The following is a 16,077-nucleotide window of genomic DNA, read 5'->3' on the forward strand; positions in this document are numbered from 1 at the left end:
ATTATAATTCATCAAGTTATTATTATGAATGATCCCAACAGTTTATTGAGGCTTGCTAGTGTATGTGATGTTATTGTAAGGACTTTCCGCTTTTGTTTGTGAGAAATATGTTTGTTTATTGGGCATAGGAGTTTTTACTGTAGCGTAGGAATTGCCTACTTGTTTTTCTGTTTGTGCTAGTTTTGCGTATAATACGGGTCACTAACCAGGGTTCAACAGATTTCTGTATATCTGCTGACAAGCCCGTTTGAATTGTAGATGAGCTGAAAATAATATCAAAAGACTAGCCAAATTACGAAGTTGCATGGGTATTAAAAACAGCCTATAAACAGTGGCAAGTAATGTAGTTGCCTGCCACTTACCATTAGACTGGCACATTGCCAATGAATAATTTGAGTAAGCTTCTATCTGTATTGCTAAACTTACTAATAAGAGCCGTGAGAGCAAGCTTTAGTGATGCTTTGCATATTTTAACCGACATAACGACTCATAGCGCTTAATAAATTTATTGCATCTTGCGTAGCTTAATTAGTTAGACTATCGCCTGATGAATGGGAAGTTCTGAGATCAAATCCAGCATGTAGTGGATCTTTCATTTTTAAATTTTAATAGCTATATCTGGACACACCGAACGACAGACTTTAAGACTTATGTATATAGGTTATCTATCTAAACGATAAGCATTTATTTAGTCTTACAGTTTGTTTATAGTGTATAAAAGCATGCTAAATAGACTTGCAATAACAACTATATAAACTTTATAGACTACTGGTGTTAGGCTTGGTAATGCTTGTGATTTCTCTGATTTTCAACTCAAATTGTTGTGTAACAACAATCCATTAACACAATGATTGAGGGCTATTGTCTTAATTGCATGCAAATATGATGACACATAGTGGCACATGGTGACGTATGATAACACATGATAATACACGATGACACACAATGACACATGATGAGACGATGACACATGATGAGATGATGACACATGATGAGACAATGACACATGATGAGACGGTGACACAGGATGATTCATGATGGCACGTTTGCTGGGTTTATATGTTTTGAATGGATTCGGAGTTTCTTCAACTTCAAATCATAGAAATGGTAAAATCCAAATGGATGCGAAGGAAATTTATGCAAAGGCGTTCGCTGTAAGACTATTATTCGACATCACAGAAACACTCACTGCGGATAAACTCGAATTGACCAGGTAAGCTCTCCCCAGTGGAAGTAAAACATTGAACGCATTTCATCACGTTACCACGTGGGTATATTATAATTTCTATGGCCAACGATAGGTTGCTCACACGACAGTGATGAGATAATTATCTTTTTATATATTTTGTTACCTTATACATTAAATACCTGAACCTGCTGATTTTACAGATTCTCTCTGCACTGGTGTCAACCTCTTCTTAGATTTAACTCTTCTAGCATAGAGAAAGGTTTTTTACTAAAAGTGATTGTCATTCATGCGACCTTCAAAGTAATAATTATATAGCAAGTAGTAAATTCTGGCGCTTTTTTGTAATATAGAGAGATATTAATATTATTAACAAGAAAAGAAATTCTGATCAGGTATCCTGGCTGAGTTAGTGAAACAAACGTACAAGGCAAGAAATGAAAAGTGATCGTAACCCGAAAGCGAGTCTACTTGAACAAGTTCTGTGTTGAAAAACTCATCGCTAATCTTGAAAAAATTGATAAAGTGCAACTTCGAATCATTGAAACAATAGGGTGTGAATTCGTCGGCAGAGGTAAACTCCGAATTAGTTGGAAGCATGGAAATCCAGTGATGATGGCACACAATGAGACATGATGACACATAATGACAAAAGATGACGCATGGATGACGCACGATGGTGCATGATGACGCACGATGGTGCATGATGACACACACGCGCGCGCACACACACACACACACACACATGATGCATGATGACACATGATGAAACGCAATGGTATATGCTGACTCATGATACACCATGACACATGACACGCCATGACACATGATGCATGATGACACATGACAATGGAGTGATGCCTTATTGATAATAGTCAAGTTTCATCATATACCTCAAGCTCACTGTATATATTTTCTGATAATACCAAAATGCCTCACATAGGGCATCAGAAAGCAACTTACGGTGTACAGTCATACCTTGACATATGCGCTTAATGCCTTCTAGGCCTGAGCTCGTATGTCAACTTTTTTGTACTTCAAGGCAATATGGCTTATATAAAATAACTAAATACAAATTTATCCACTCTCATACTATGAAAAAAACACATAAAACTGGATATTATGATTGAAAAACCTGCTTTTAACTGTTGTAATTCATTACCTATGCCTATGAAGTAACAAATACCTTGTAGTAGTCATGATCAGCAACAAAATGTAATATTGCTATGTACAGTACTGTATGAAGTCGTTAATTTTAAGACAGACGTAGTGGCTAAAATAGTGGTCTGAGAGAGACTTGACAGCAACGCGTTTGCTACACTAGACTATTATGATGCAATGTAACATAACAACCTTTGAATTTAATTTAAATGACTTTATCTTACTAAACACACTTGAAGCTAAAGTTCCATCTTTTATTAAACTTGACTAAAATTTGGTCTTCATTTTAATTTTTATTATTTTTTTTCTGGTTTGCTGCATTTTTCTTCACTTTTGCTATGACTTTTAACTGGTCTTTAAAAAGAAAAACTCAAATTGATTTGATAAAAAAGATCAAGCGATGCTGTTTTGCGATACACCTGCTCATATACTTGTATCTCAACGTAAAAACTTGCTCAAGATTTTTTTGTATTTCGATGATTCTGTATCTGTATGACTGTATAAATGATCCGTGCATGCATAAGTTTTTAAATGAAACTTTATCGTTAGCTATAAATGCCAGATATTTATCTATTCTATCCCTTTATTTGTTTTTTGACATCAGCTTTTGCTCTTGTTGTCATAACACAGGCTATATCTTTCACTGAATTGTATCATTGTGATGGATCTGGCTATTTAGCACTTGTATTGCCTGTCATAATAGTATCGTGTTATTACCATGTTAGATCTGCCTATTTGAGCACTTGCACTACCTGTCATTATAGCATCATGTTATCACCTTATTAGATCTGCCTATTTTAGCAGTTGCACTGCCTGTCCTAATAGCATCATGCTATCATCATGATAGACCTGTCTATAATTATAGCACTGCTCTGCCTGTCACAATATCGTCATGTTATCATCATGATAGGCCTGTCCGTTTTTGCACTTGCACTACCTGTCAAAGTAGCACCATGTTATCACCACGATAGATCTGCCATTTCGTTACACTGTCTATCCGTAGACCGTAGTAGCTTTTTATGTGTTATAATACTTGCAGTCTTGTCATCCCTCTACAATGAGGTTGATAGTAGGTTGGCTGATATAATCCCGGTGTTGATTGTTTGTTTTTAATAAAAGTTTAAGGCTGTTTTATGTGTAGACTGAGATCGTAAAAGGATTCAAAGAGCTTAAGGAAGGTCTGGACAAAGTTATTAAAGACAGGTTGCTCAGATTAGAACTTGGAAACCAAATAAAACTGAAACAGAGAGGTATGAGTGGGCATCAACGTGTCACAATTTATTTGTTGAGTGTCTCTGAAATTACGCTTAGCCAGGCTAACAAACCTACCAATGAAAAATAAACAATGTATTTTTTGCAACTTTCACCTTTGGTATGCTTTGGTTTTTGTATGATCTTACAAATTAGGGTTTGCCATTTAATGTGAAAATTCCAATTAGTGTGTATACTAAAAGAATTTTTGCTATGATGTCTACTACATGTAGTTAAGTGAGCCACTTTTATACATATAAAGCATCTAAAATAACTTTCCGATAAAAAAAGTGAAATTTATTAATGTAGATCAATTAAGACAAGCTTCATTTTTAGCTTAAAGTTTAGCCGGAGTTGATCATTGTGGATTAGTGAAATAGACTCTGCCAGAAGGCTAAGTTATTACCTCACCAATTGTGTCTTCAGTGAATGTTTGCACTGTTGAGAGATGATTATTGCTCCAGTGTCCTACTTTTCATTAATGAGAACTCTCCGCTTAAGCATGAATCTAAAAACCTAACTTTGGCTTGTCAACTTCATTATATATTGTAATGAAAACTGCCGTGTTCCCTCTACTCCTCCACAAGAAAACAAACCACTTGAGTGCAAGGCAACAACTAGATATATATATTTCACAAATATATACGAGAATACAAATAATTCAAAGTTGCACGTACAATGAATTGTAGTGCAAGAGACTACCAGGAATCTCTGTTTTTCATCGTTTCAGTCGCTGATTTTATGCTCTTGCTTCTTGATGGTCTCTACTCATCGGTAGCATGATCGACTCGACAGCTAACCTTTGGCCAGCCAGAGGTAGCGTCGGCAGTTGAGTCACCTGCCGAGTTGGGGCTCGGCCCAGTCGTGGCGTTGATCGCCTCCTTAGTATCGGCTAGGCAGTATCGCCTCCTTGTATCGGCTGATCTGGCCTTGCCAGTTTTTACCGCACTGTATTATGTACCACTGTACCACTACTTCATGAACAATAATTTCATTTTAAATAAATATATTTTTCAAATTATGCTATACAAGAATCATAAAACAAATAAGGGCAACAATCAATAAAATCAAATAGTTGGTTTGACATATATCGTTTAAAATATCATTCTCTGATAAGATAACCAATATTAGGTAAAAGATGGTGAAAGCAGCAGGCAATGATATTTTTTAAAATAATTGTTGGATGTTATATGTAATTTGTTCACATCACGTAAGTTGAAATGAATTGAAAACCTGTAAATTTCATGTAAAAAATGAGGATACAAACCATAAAAGATCTTGAATCCTAAATTCAACATAAAATAAACATTAGTGTCTATAAGCTCACCTAGACTGTAGTGCTGGAGTTTCCAAAGAATCTGTGTAATTTAAGTGATAAGGTATTGAAAACCAATTGTGAACACAGTATTTGATAAAAACACAATGGTTGCTGGTTGGAAAGACAGGTACATAGTTAGGTGTGATTGTTGGCCTAGAATTCTGATAAGTATCCTTTTGTATTATTCTGGTCAGTTTGTAACAGATAGCTAGCTGCTACATGTATCAGCTATAAACCTTTCCAAAGCCCTACCAGCAGTGCTGCAGTGGTTACATCGTAAAATAATTTGAGCTGCATGTTCATATTTGAATTGTAGAATAAGTTGAATGATACCTTTATATTTGATTTAAATCTCATTTAAGAAAGTTTTAAACATCTACAAAGTTGCCATTTTTAACTATTCCATTCTTAATGAGTTTTTTAACTTTTTTGTTGTTGCAAAAATATTATTTGAGTCTTCTACATATTGTTTTTTAAGGTGAAGGGCAAAATACCAAACTAGAAGTAGTCTCCTCTGCTGATGTAGTTTTTGGAGAACAGGGTCAAGAAGTTTTCAGTCTTCCAAGCTCACTCAAGCTTCTTGAAACTGTGCAACTGCTGGCTGGACCGCTGTCCATCTGCGAGCACAAGGGAAATGTATATGTTGGACTGGCTGACAATACAGTCAGCAAAATTGACAACTCCTACAGACTACAAAACTCATTCATTGTATCACCTGGGCCAGTAGAATCTCTCTGTGGTTATAAGGGAGCGATATATACACTATCTCAGGGCAATCCTCGAACAGTTGGAGTTTATGATAAGGCAGGGAAGCTTTCCTCAAGTTGGCAGCATCCGTATCACAAATCTCTTTGCAACGTGTTGACTGTAGGGTTAGACCAAGTGGTTGTGGTTGACCCACCCAATGCCAGAATTACTGTTTATAATTTAAGTGGAGCCGTTCTTCGACAAATCGCCTGTTCCTTGTTGAATAATTATTATATTCGCATGAGTTCTCTTAGCGATGCGTCAGTTGTGCTATCCGATTTGGATTCACGAAAAGTATTTTGCGTCGATGTGACTACAGGTGAGGTCAGGTGGATACTCTCTAGTGTGAAACATCCACAAAGCGTTGCCCGATATGGAAATTATATCATGGTAGCTGAATACCACACCCCTACCATCACCATTGTTGATTCTGAAACAGGTTAGTTATGCAAGTAAAATCTATTAATATTAGATTAGAGCTACTATTCTCTGAGGTTGACTCATTCTCTAAGTCACCATCACCGAAAAACTCTCTATTAAGTGCATTTTCTATATCAGTATCTAATCTTATCCATCTACTTTTGCCTGCAATTTTGTTTTTAAGCCTTTTCACTTGGATATTTATCAGAAGGAAAGTTCTGGTGCACATAAAAATAGTTCTAACATCTAAACCAAATGATTATATCATGATGGAAATTTCCATGATATTATTCAAGATGGCTGCTAATCTCTTTAGCATCTAGTTTAGTACCCATAAAATGTCATTAATTCTTACTTTTGAGCAATTTTTTATGCTGAAATTTGAAGAGAACATGTCAAAGAACATTTCAGTGTAAGAATACAAAAACAGTGTGTGAAATAGTTTTCCAACTTTGGAAGCCTCTAGACAAAATCAACAAAAGTATCAAATGGGCCCTTTTTCCTTGGTGTGCCTCAGATGTCAATCTATGTTCAAATCTCTTTTGTACAATTTTACAAAAATCTTAATCAGTCCAAGTTAAAAAAGACGTGCTTTCTTACTTAAGTTTTTATGCACTTTTGCATTAAAAAAAATAAAAAAATTTTTTTACACTTAGAAATAGAAAAAATACATAATCTTTTAAAAAGTATTTCAAATTTCTCTTTAGATATTGGTTTTAGTAGCACATAAAATGGCATTTTTGTTGATTATCAAAATAAATACATAAAGTTAATTACATGTATTATATTAATGTATATATTAATATATTTTACTAAAATATATAATAATATAATATAAAACATATGCCTGAAATATAAAATGCCGAATTGCCTAGGCAAAAGGAACTTCAGAAAAGGCCTAGTAATTTTTATCTTTACTATCAAGAGACGTGCTCGGCCATCCGTCTGCCTGAAGCCACAGTTGGATGTTTGGAAAAATTGAGCACCGCTTAGGATTAGGACAGGACTAGACAGGATTAGAATATGTGGCTTACCGGACAGGCACGCTACCATCCGCGCCACTCGACCACCATGTTGCATTTAAATGAGTAATTGTGCACATATTTATTACATGTGACAATCACAGCATACAGGACTGCCAGCTCACTAGTGATAACCCATAAAGTTCATTTGAAAATGGATTGTTTTGATTAACTTTGTGCCTTTTTAGTCATTTAGAGATATACCAAAAATTGTTGTATATTTTTATAAGAAACTCTTCGTGTTTTTTTAACTCTTGCGATTGTTTTTGGTATTTAACGTGATCTGATTGCCAGGATATTTCAAAATTAAAATCGATAAAACTTGATCCTGATTAAAATGCTCAGAAAAAATGTTCAAAATGATGTCACTAATTGTCATCGTTGCGATAGCTGATATCAGCTATTGCATTCAAGTTTAAACGTATTCTTGATAACGTATGATGAAATCATAAACAATATAATTGCGCTTTCACGCCCATAATTGTACAGCTGCTTTTTGTCTGTGCTTCATCAACACACCTGATGATCTCTCCCAGCGGACTAGACTGCATGCTACTAGTATACCGTAAAACCCTTATTTGAATGCCATGCCACTATTTTTCAACTCTTCATTTAGAGTGGCGCTTTATTAGAGGTGACACTCAAATAAAGGGTAGCATTATATTTTTCAATATCTCATCAAAATGGTGATAATCTCCAACTTGTCATAGATTTTTAAGTATATGTGCATTGGGGAGCTGATACATGTGTTTACTAGTTGATATCTATTGCTTGCAACTCACCAACAATGCAAGCTAATTAATTGCAAGCAATAAATATCAATAGTAGCAAAAACTTGTAATGCAATCTCATAGCCTGAATTTCAATTTTTTGGAGATTTAAAGTTTTTGATTTCGCTTTAAATTTGAAAGCGTATTTTCATTTTACAATTATATTTAACAAGGTTGCATAAAAGCTCATTGCACTCAGCGATATGTTGGATGCAGGGCGCAGCCAAAACTGACTTTTTATGTGCATTAGAACAGGAGTTATGAGCATTGACCCATTGTAAGCTGAGTTGAGATTATCGCAGTGACGATATCAAACAATGAGCTATAAATGTGCAAATATATAAGTTTTATAAAAAAAACAATCCATCAAATGCTACAATTATATATTCAAAAACAAGTGGCAAAAAAAGAAACAAACGATAATTCTAATACAGGCAGCAAAAAAGTTAATATTTTAAAACAAACATTAAAATTTTTAGAATAAAAGTATTAGCATCGTTTGCTTGACCAGTTGCGTTCTGATAGCTGCTTTTGTGTAAAACAATTTCATATTCTTCACTACATTCCACAGTGTCTTCTGACTCCAGCTCTTTTTCTTTACAGCGAAGCTAGTCAATATTAGGGTCCAAACAATTTTTTAGCACGGCAAAACCTTTTACGCGATGCCGTTTTCAATAGAAACTTTTAGCGCAAATGAAAAGAAACCACGTGTAATCCAAATAGCCTCAAAATGTTAGCCTCAAAATACGTAGCAGCACAGTAAATGTGAAAACTTTTTCTCTTATACATCAAAGTATCAAAATCGCGTTAAAAAGGAGCTACTCTTAGCCTGATACAGTTACTAATTATTTCTGTGGTGTTGCATTCAAAGTTTCCAAGGAAAAAACCTAAATACTTGGTTTTTTTGAAAAGACCTAAAGAGTTGGAAAAGGGACTTCATTACAAACAGAAGAAACAAATAAATTATTTGCTATGAATGTAATTGAGTCATTATTAGTACGTTTTTGTAGACACCTTTCTTCAGATCATTTGCTATTATGAGTTTGTGAGGACTAAGAATGTCAACTAGTGTTAGTCAAATAGAAGTGGCGTGCAATTAAAGAGTGGTACTCTATTTTTCAACCATTCTTTTATGGTAGCGATCAAATAAAGGTAGCGTTCCAAAACAGGTTTTACGGTATATAATAGAGATAACCATATACGTAATTTTCTCTCCTAAGTGCTGAAAGAAGAAAGTGATATCTTAAGGCTAAAGATTGTCATTATTCAAATTAAACTTGAAAAATGCACCGACTTCACATCTTTTCGTTACCTAGAATATTTTACTTGGCTTGAAACAGCTTTACGTAGATTCTTTACACTATGTAAAATTTATGTCATAAGATTATGTTATAAGGGTGTCTACTGTATCACTGGTACTCAGATTGTACCAAGGGATTCTTCAGTAAAACTCTTCGGTTGTTGTCAGTCCCTTGACACCATAACCATCTAGAGTGAAACAGGTCATGCTTCTTTAACATAAATCACACGTGTTCTGAAGACTTTCATCACAGTTTGAAGCTTGTCAGTTAACTACCTATAGTTACATTGACATGGTCTCAATGTCTCTACATCCTGCTAATATTGCATGTTGTAGGAACCATAGTTGGTCAGGTAGCAGATGATGTTCTACCAGCAGATCTGTTAGGTTTGGGGGTGTTTGGATCCACTCTACTCGTACCTCAATATGAGAGTAAGAAGGTCCTCTTCTACCAAATGATCTGAAACTGAGAAATAGTTAAAGACAATTTATTAATTTTTGGTCAATCATGTCATTAAATCTGTTGACAATTCTTGATTTCTGTAGTTTCATCTATGATTTTACATGCATTACCAGTTATCCCTGCTGAATATCACACATGTATGATTTTACATGCATTACCAGTTATCCCTGCTGAATATCACACATCTATGATTTTACATACATTACCAGTTATCCCTGCTGAATATTACACATGTATGATTTTATATGAATTACCAGTTATTCCTGCTGAATATCACACATGTATGATTTTACATGCATTACCAGTTATCCCTGCTGAATATCACACATCTATGATTTTACATGCATTACAAGTTATTCCTGCTGAATATTACACATGTATGATTTTATATGCATTACCAGTTATTCCTGCTGAATATCACACATGTATGATTTTACATGCATTACCAGTTATCCCTGCTGAATATCACACATCTATGATTTTACATGCATTACCAGTTATTCCTGCTGAATATTACACATGTATGATTTTATATGCATTACCAGTTATTCCTGCTGAATATCAAACATGTATGATTTTACATGCATTACAAGTTATTCCTGCTGAATATTACACATGTATGATTTTACATGCATTACAAGTTATTCCTGCTGAATATTACACATGTATGATTTTATATGCATTACCAGTTATTCCTGCTGAATATCACACATGTATGATTTTACATGCATTACCAGTTATTCCTGCTAAATATCACACATGTATGATTTTACATGCATTACCAGTTATCCATGCTGAATATCACACATCTATGATTTTACATGCATTACCAGTTATTCCTGCTGAATATTACACATGTATGATTTTATATGCATTACCAGTTATTCCTGCTGAATATCACACATGTATGATTTTACATGCATTACAAGTTATTCCTGCTGAATATTACACATGTATGATTTTAGATGCATTACAAGTTATTCCTGCTGAATATTACACATCTATGATTTTATATGCATTACCAGTTATTCCTGCTGAATATCACACATGTATGATTTTATATGAATTACCAGTTATTCCTGCTGAATATCACACATCTATGATTTTATATGCATTACCAGTTATCCCTGCTGAATATCACACATGTATGATTTTATATGAATTACCAGTTATTCCTGCTGAATATCACACATGTATGATTTTACATGCATTACCAGTTATCCCTGCTGAATATCACACATTTATGATTTTACATGCATTACAAGTTATTCCTGCTGAATATTACACATGTATGATTTTATATGCATTACCAGTTATCCCTGCTGAATATCACACATGTATGATTTTACATGCATTACCAGTTATCCCTGCTGAATATCACACATCTATGATTTTACATGCATTACCAGTTATCCCTGCTGAATATCACACATGTATGATTTTACATACATTACCAGTTATCCCTGCTGAATATCACACATCTATGATTTTACATGCATTACCAGTTATCCCTGCTGAATATCACACATCTATGATTTTATATGCATTACCAGTTATCCCTGCTGAATATCACACATGTATGATTTTATATGAATTACCAGTTATTCCTGCTGAATATCACACATGTATGATTTTACATGCATTACCAGTTATCCCTGCTGAATATCACACATTTATGATTTTACATGCATTACCAGTTATCCCTGCTGAATATCACACATCTATGATTTTATATGCATTACCAGTTATCCCTGCTGAATATCACACATCTATGATTTTACATGCATTACCAGTTATCCCTGCTGAATATCACACATGTATGATTTTACATGCATTACCAGTTATCCCTGCTGAATATCACACATGTATGATTTTACATGCATTACCAGTTATTCCTGCTGAATATCACACATCTATGATTTTATATGCATTACCAGTTATCCCTGCTGAATATCACACATCTATGATTTTATATGCATTACCAGTTATTCCTGCTGAATATCACACATCTATGATTTTATATGCATTACCAGTTATCCCTGCTGAATATCACACATCTATGATTTTATATGCATTACCAGTTATCCCTGCTGAATATCACACATGTATGATTTTATATGAATTACCAGTTATCCCTGCTGAATATCACACATGTATGATTTTATATGCATTACCAGTTATCCCTGCTGAATATCACACATCTATGATTTTATATGCATTACCAGTTATCCCTGCTGAATATCACACATGTATGATTTTATATGAATTACCAGTTATCCCTGCTGAATATCACACATGTATGATTTTATATGAATTACCAGTTATCCATGCTGAACATCACACATGCATGATTTTATATGAATTACCAGTTATTCCTGCTGAATATTACACATTTATGGTTTTATATACATTACCAGTTATCCCTGCTGAATATCACACATCTATGACCTGGTATCAAGTAAAGCCTAACAAACATGATACTAATTTCTAAACAGATTTTCACTTTAAAACACCTCCAATTCAAGTGAACACATTTTTAAATCTTTTTACACACTGATTGTATCGACATATGTTTGTTTCCTCAATATAAACAACTAATTAAAAGTTACATCACTTTCTGTTGAGCATAAAACAGCAACTGCTTATGGTTGCATGAACGGTATACAGTCATAACTCGACATGCGAGGTTAATATGCTCTAGGACTGAAATTGTAAGTCAATATACTTAAATCTCAAGGAATTATTTCCCAATGTAAAAGACGCTGTTTGCTCTTTCATGGCACACTAGCTAATTTCCCTTTTTCAGGCTCAGAAATAAAGCCTGAGAGTAGAGTGCTATTATTGTAGAGTGTATATTTGCATATAACAGGCACAGTTGCAGCCAAAGGCTACTTCGCCATCTCAGAAAAAGTGCCAGCCTTTTATATGGTTGGCCCACAATGAAAACAACAAATGTTACATAAGATAGCATAGTCAAACTTGTGAGGCAATTACATAAGTTGTGGTAAGACATTATTCAATAAACAAGGAAAATGATATAATAAGTGGATAAACATAGATATATATATATATATATATTTATTTATATAGGTAATATAAAATAAAGTGTAAGTTTTAAAATGTACAGTAGCTTATAATGTCTGTGTGCTATGACCACCACACTATATAAAATCATTGGGTACAAATTAATCCGTTACCATACTATGACAACACTACATAAACAGGATAGTACAGTGGAAAAAAGTGTTTTTTATTGTTGCAATTCAGTACCTCTAACACCTATTTAGTTGGTATGATCTGTAATAAAATTTAACATTGCTATGTACACTACTGTATGGAGTTTTTTCTCATCGAGACAACTATTGTTGATTACTAAACTTACTTTAATTTTATAATCGTATTTTTTTAGTATCTTTTGGCAGTTAAGCGGTTTTGCCTCGCGATGGCTATAACTTTTAGCCAACTTTTAGCCAACTGTTTTCAAACTGATTCAAGGAGAAAGTCTGACCGATGATGTTCTTGAATGCTGTTCTTGGGTCTCTTGCATACTTGACCATATAGTGACTATCGATAAATAGCTTGTTTGCTCATATCTCAAATATTACTTATAGTTAAAGGAAGAAACTTGCTAGAAAGTAAACTCATACTGCAAGTTTCTCGTATGTTGTAATGCTTGTATGTAGAGGTGTGACTGTATGTCTACAGCTACTTCAGGCTTTTATGCAATGAAATACATGTGTAGCCCACTTAGAATTAAAGTACAGAGTACCACAGTTAGTTTCATAAAAAATCATTTCATGCGTCTGAATAAAGGTTAATTTTAGCATAGCTTTTAATGCTTATTTTTTCATGAAACTTACTTTAATAAGCGACAAGACAAAATATTTCTACTTACACTATACTATTAAATCAAGTGTTTTCCAATTTTTAGCAAATCTTCTAGTACTATAAGTTAGCGTATAATCATGGAATATATTGGATATCAGATGTGTAAAAGGATGTCTGTTCTTGACTGAGCAGCAAACAAATGGATTACCAAAATTGTTTAAAAATTTTCAAGTTCAAAATTGTTAAAAATTCTCTCATTTCCGCACTTCTCAAGAAAAATTTGTTTCATTGTTATTTTCAAGTTTCTAAATTGAAAAATACGCTGTTTCTATTAAAGAGTTTTGAATTAATATTGCAACACTGTCCACACTCAATCTACTTTAACCCATTCATTTCTTACTTATAAAAAATCAGACTTAGTATTGTCTGATATCACATGTGGGAAACATGGCTGACTTTTCCATATCTTAGGGGGCACCAACGGCTGGGGGACTACAGGTGTTAGTGGGAATTCTAGGAGGCTCTTCTCAGGTCGGTCGGATCTGGCTCCTTTCATGTTCAGGCATCTCCTGGGTTTCAGGGGGGCTAGGGCCTGCCTTAGCTTTTTTGGACACACATAGTATGGTTTCAGTCTCACCTCATTCTGTATGAAAGATTGGCTTTGCCTCTCTACCAAATACGTACGGTTGGCCCAGGCTTTAAGGATCTGCATGGCCCTGCAAACCTAGCCTGCAGTTTTGGATTGTCTCTCCTTTGCCTGCGTTTGTCTGTGAGCCAGATCTGCTCACCTGGTTTGTACAGAAGGAGTTCTTTTTTGTCCTCCTGCTGGACTTCCATGTGGTTCTGTCGTAAAACCTCGTGCATGGTTTCAAGTCTCTTCTAGACTGTTTTTGCGAGCTCGCTAGTCGAGAAGAACTCGGTTAAGGTGAATACCTCTTTAGCTTGTCTGGCAGCCTCAGCTTTTGCCTCAGCATCAGCATATTTGCTGTTTTTCTGCTTGCGGAGTGGGTGATGCTTTGGTATGCTCTCGTCAGCTGGGAAAGCGGTGTGTTCCAATCATCTTGCTTCCGAGCGAGCAGCAGAGCAAACAGCGAGTCTCCTAGTCTGCGATTGCTCCGCTCTTCTAGGTGAGTGTCTTCCCCATGTTCCAGAGTTGTACAGCTCAGCCATCAGCTGGCTTTCAAATTGCGCTCCCTGGTTTGTGTAGATTTATTTCTGGCAATCTCACACAGCAGAGCATCCCCTCGTCAAATGCGCTGGCCACTACCTGTGCCGTGGCATCTGCCAGCACTCGAGCATCCTGCCATTGGGTGAAGTGGCCTGTGAGTGTCAACACCCATTTATTGCCACCTGGGGTAGTGGGAGCGGTTTAGCCAAATTCATAGTTACCTTTTATTAGGGTCTGCCTGTGTTTAGCATGTGTTTTTCAGCAGCGGCTTGATTCCATCACGTTTGGCGGCCTGGTAAACGTAGATTTTTATTAGCTTCCTGACTGTAGCTATTATGGTCGGCCAGTATCAGAAAAGCTAGAGGGAGCTTGTCATTCTTCCTACCCCAGAGTGGGCTAGGACGGGAGTCTGCAACACAGTGATTCTCGGAGAGCTAGAGAGCAGATGGCGCACCATCTGAGGTGGTGTTGGGGCCACCCAAGTCTCTAGCACTCTGTCTGACAGGATTTGGAGGGAATCTCGCATACAGTGCAAAATATCCTTCTCTCTTCCTCCTAACATCAGCTGTCCGATTGATACTTTGCCTCTGGTGATGATGGCTTGGCACATGGTTGCCATAGAATCCAGGCTCATGGTCTGTAAACTTGCCAATTAACCCGTTTGACTAATATCCTCGGCGATCATCTGTATCGCAATCAGTGCTGGGCCTTTTTGTGTTTCTAGGTTGGCTGTTGGAAGAGCAGTCTCACAAAACCATGCCAATGCCCAGGTCGAATTCTGCTACTTTTGAGGTGGGAGTCCCAACTAAGCTACCGATCAGTGTTCCTAGATAAGCAATGTTACCCAGTTTCAATCCAACCGGTTCGAGTAACCAGTCAGTATCTGTGTGATTGACTTTCTCCATTTTTTCTCGGCCAACTCCTTTTGGGATAAACTTCATCTTTTTGTTTGATGTTCTTGCACTTGTGGCAGCCTTCACAGGTTTGTCTACTCAAGTCATCTGGATTGCCGTGTTTTAAGCTGAACTGAAACTCCAATGTGCATCGAAACTCTTCCAGTATCTCTAGCTATCGAGCCACCTGATGAGAGAGCTCTCTCCTTTTGCACAGACAGCAAAGGGAAGCGTGATTGGTCTGTAAGAAGAACTTTTGGCTGTCTAAGTAGGGCTTGAAGTGCTTTACGGCCTTGATCACAACCAACAACTCTCATCATGTGTTGCAGTAGTCAGAGTCAGGTGGTAGAGTTCTGGCAATGTCAGAGTTTTGCTGTAGAAAGTAATGACCCTATCTTTATCTTCCTGCACCTGAGAGAGCACAGCTCTTACACTATGTTCGTTAATGTCTGTACTCAGAATATACGGGTGCTGGGGTCATGGTAGCCCAAGACTGGTGCGAAGGAAATGCTGTTCTTTAGGTGGTTGTAGGCTGTCTGTTTCTTGTCTG

This window comes from Watersipora subatra, chromosome 1, assembly GCF_963576615.1.
Source record: "Watersipora subatra chromosome 1, tzWatSuba1.1, whole genome shotgun sequence".
In the NCBI taxonomy this organism is placed as follows: domain Eukaryota; kingdom Metazoa; phylum Bryozoa; class Gymnolaemata; order Cheilostomatida; family Watersiporidae; genus Watersipora; species Watersipora subatra.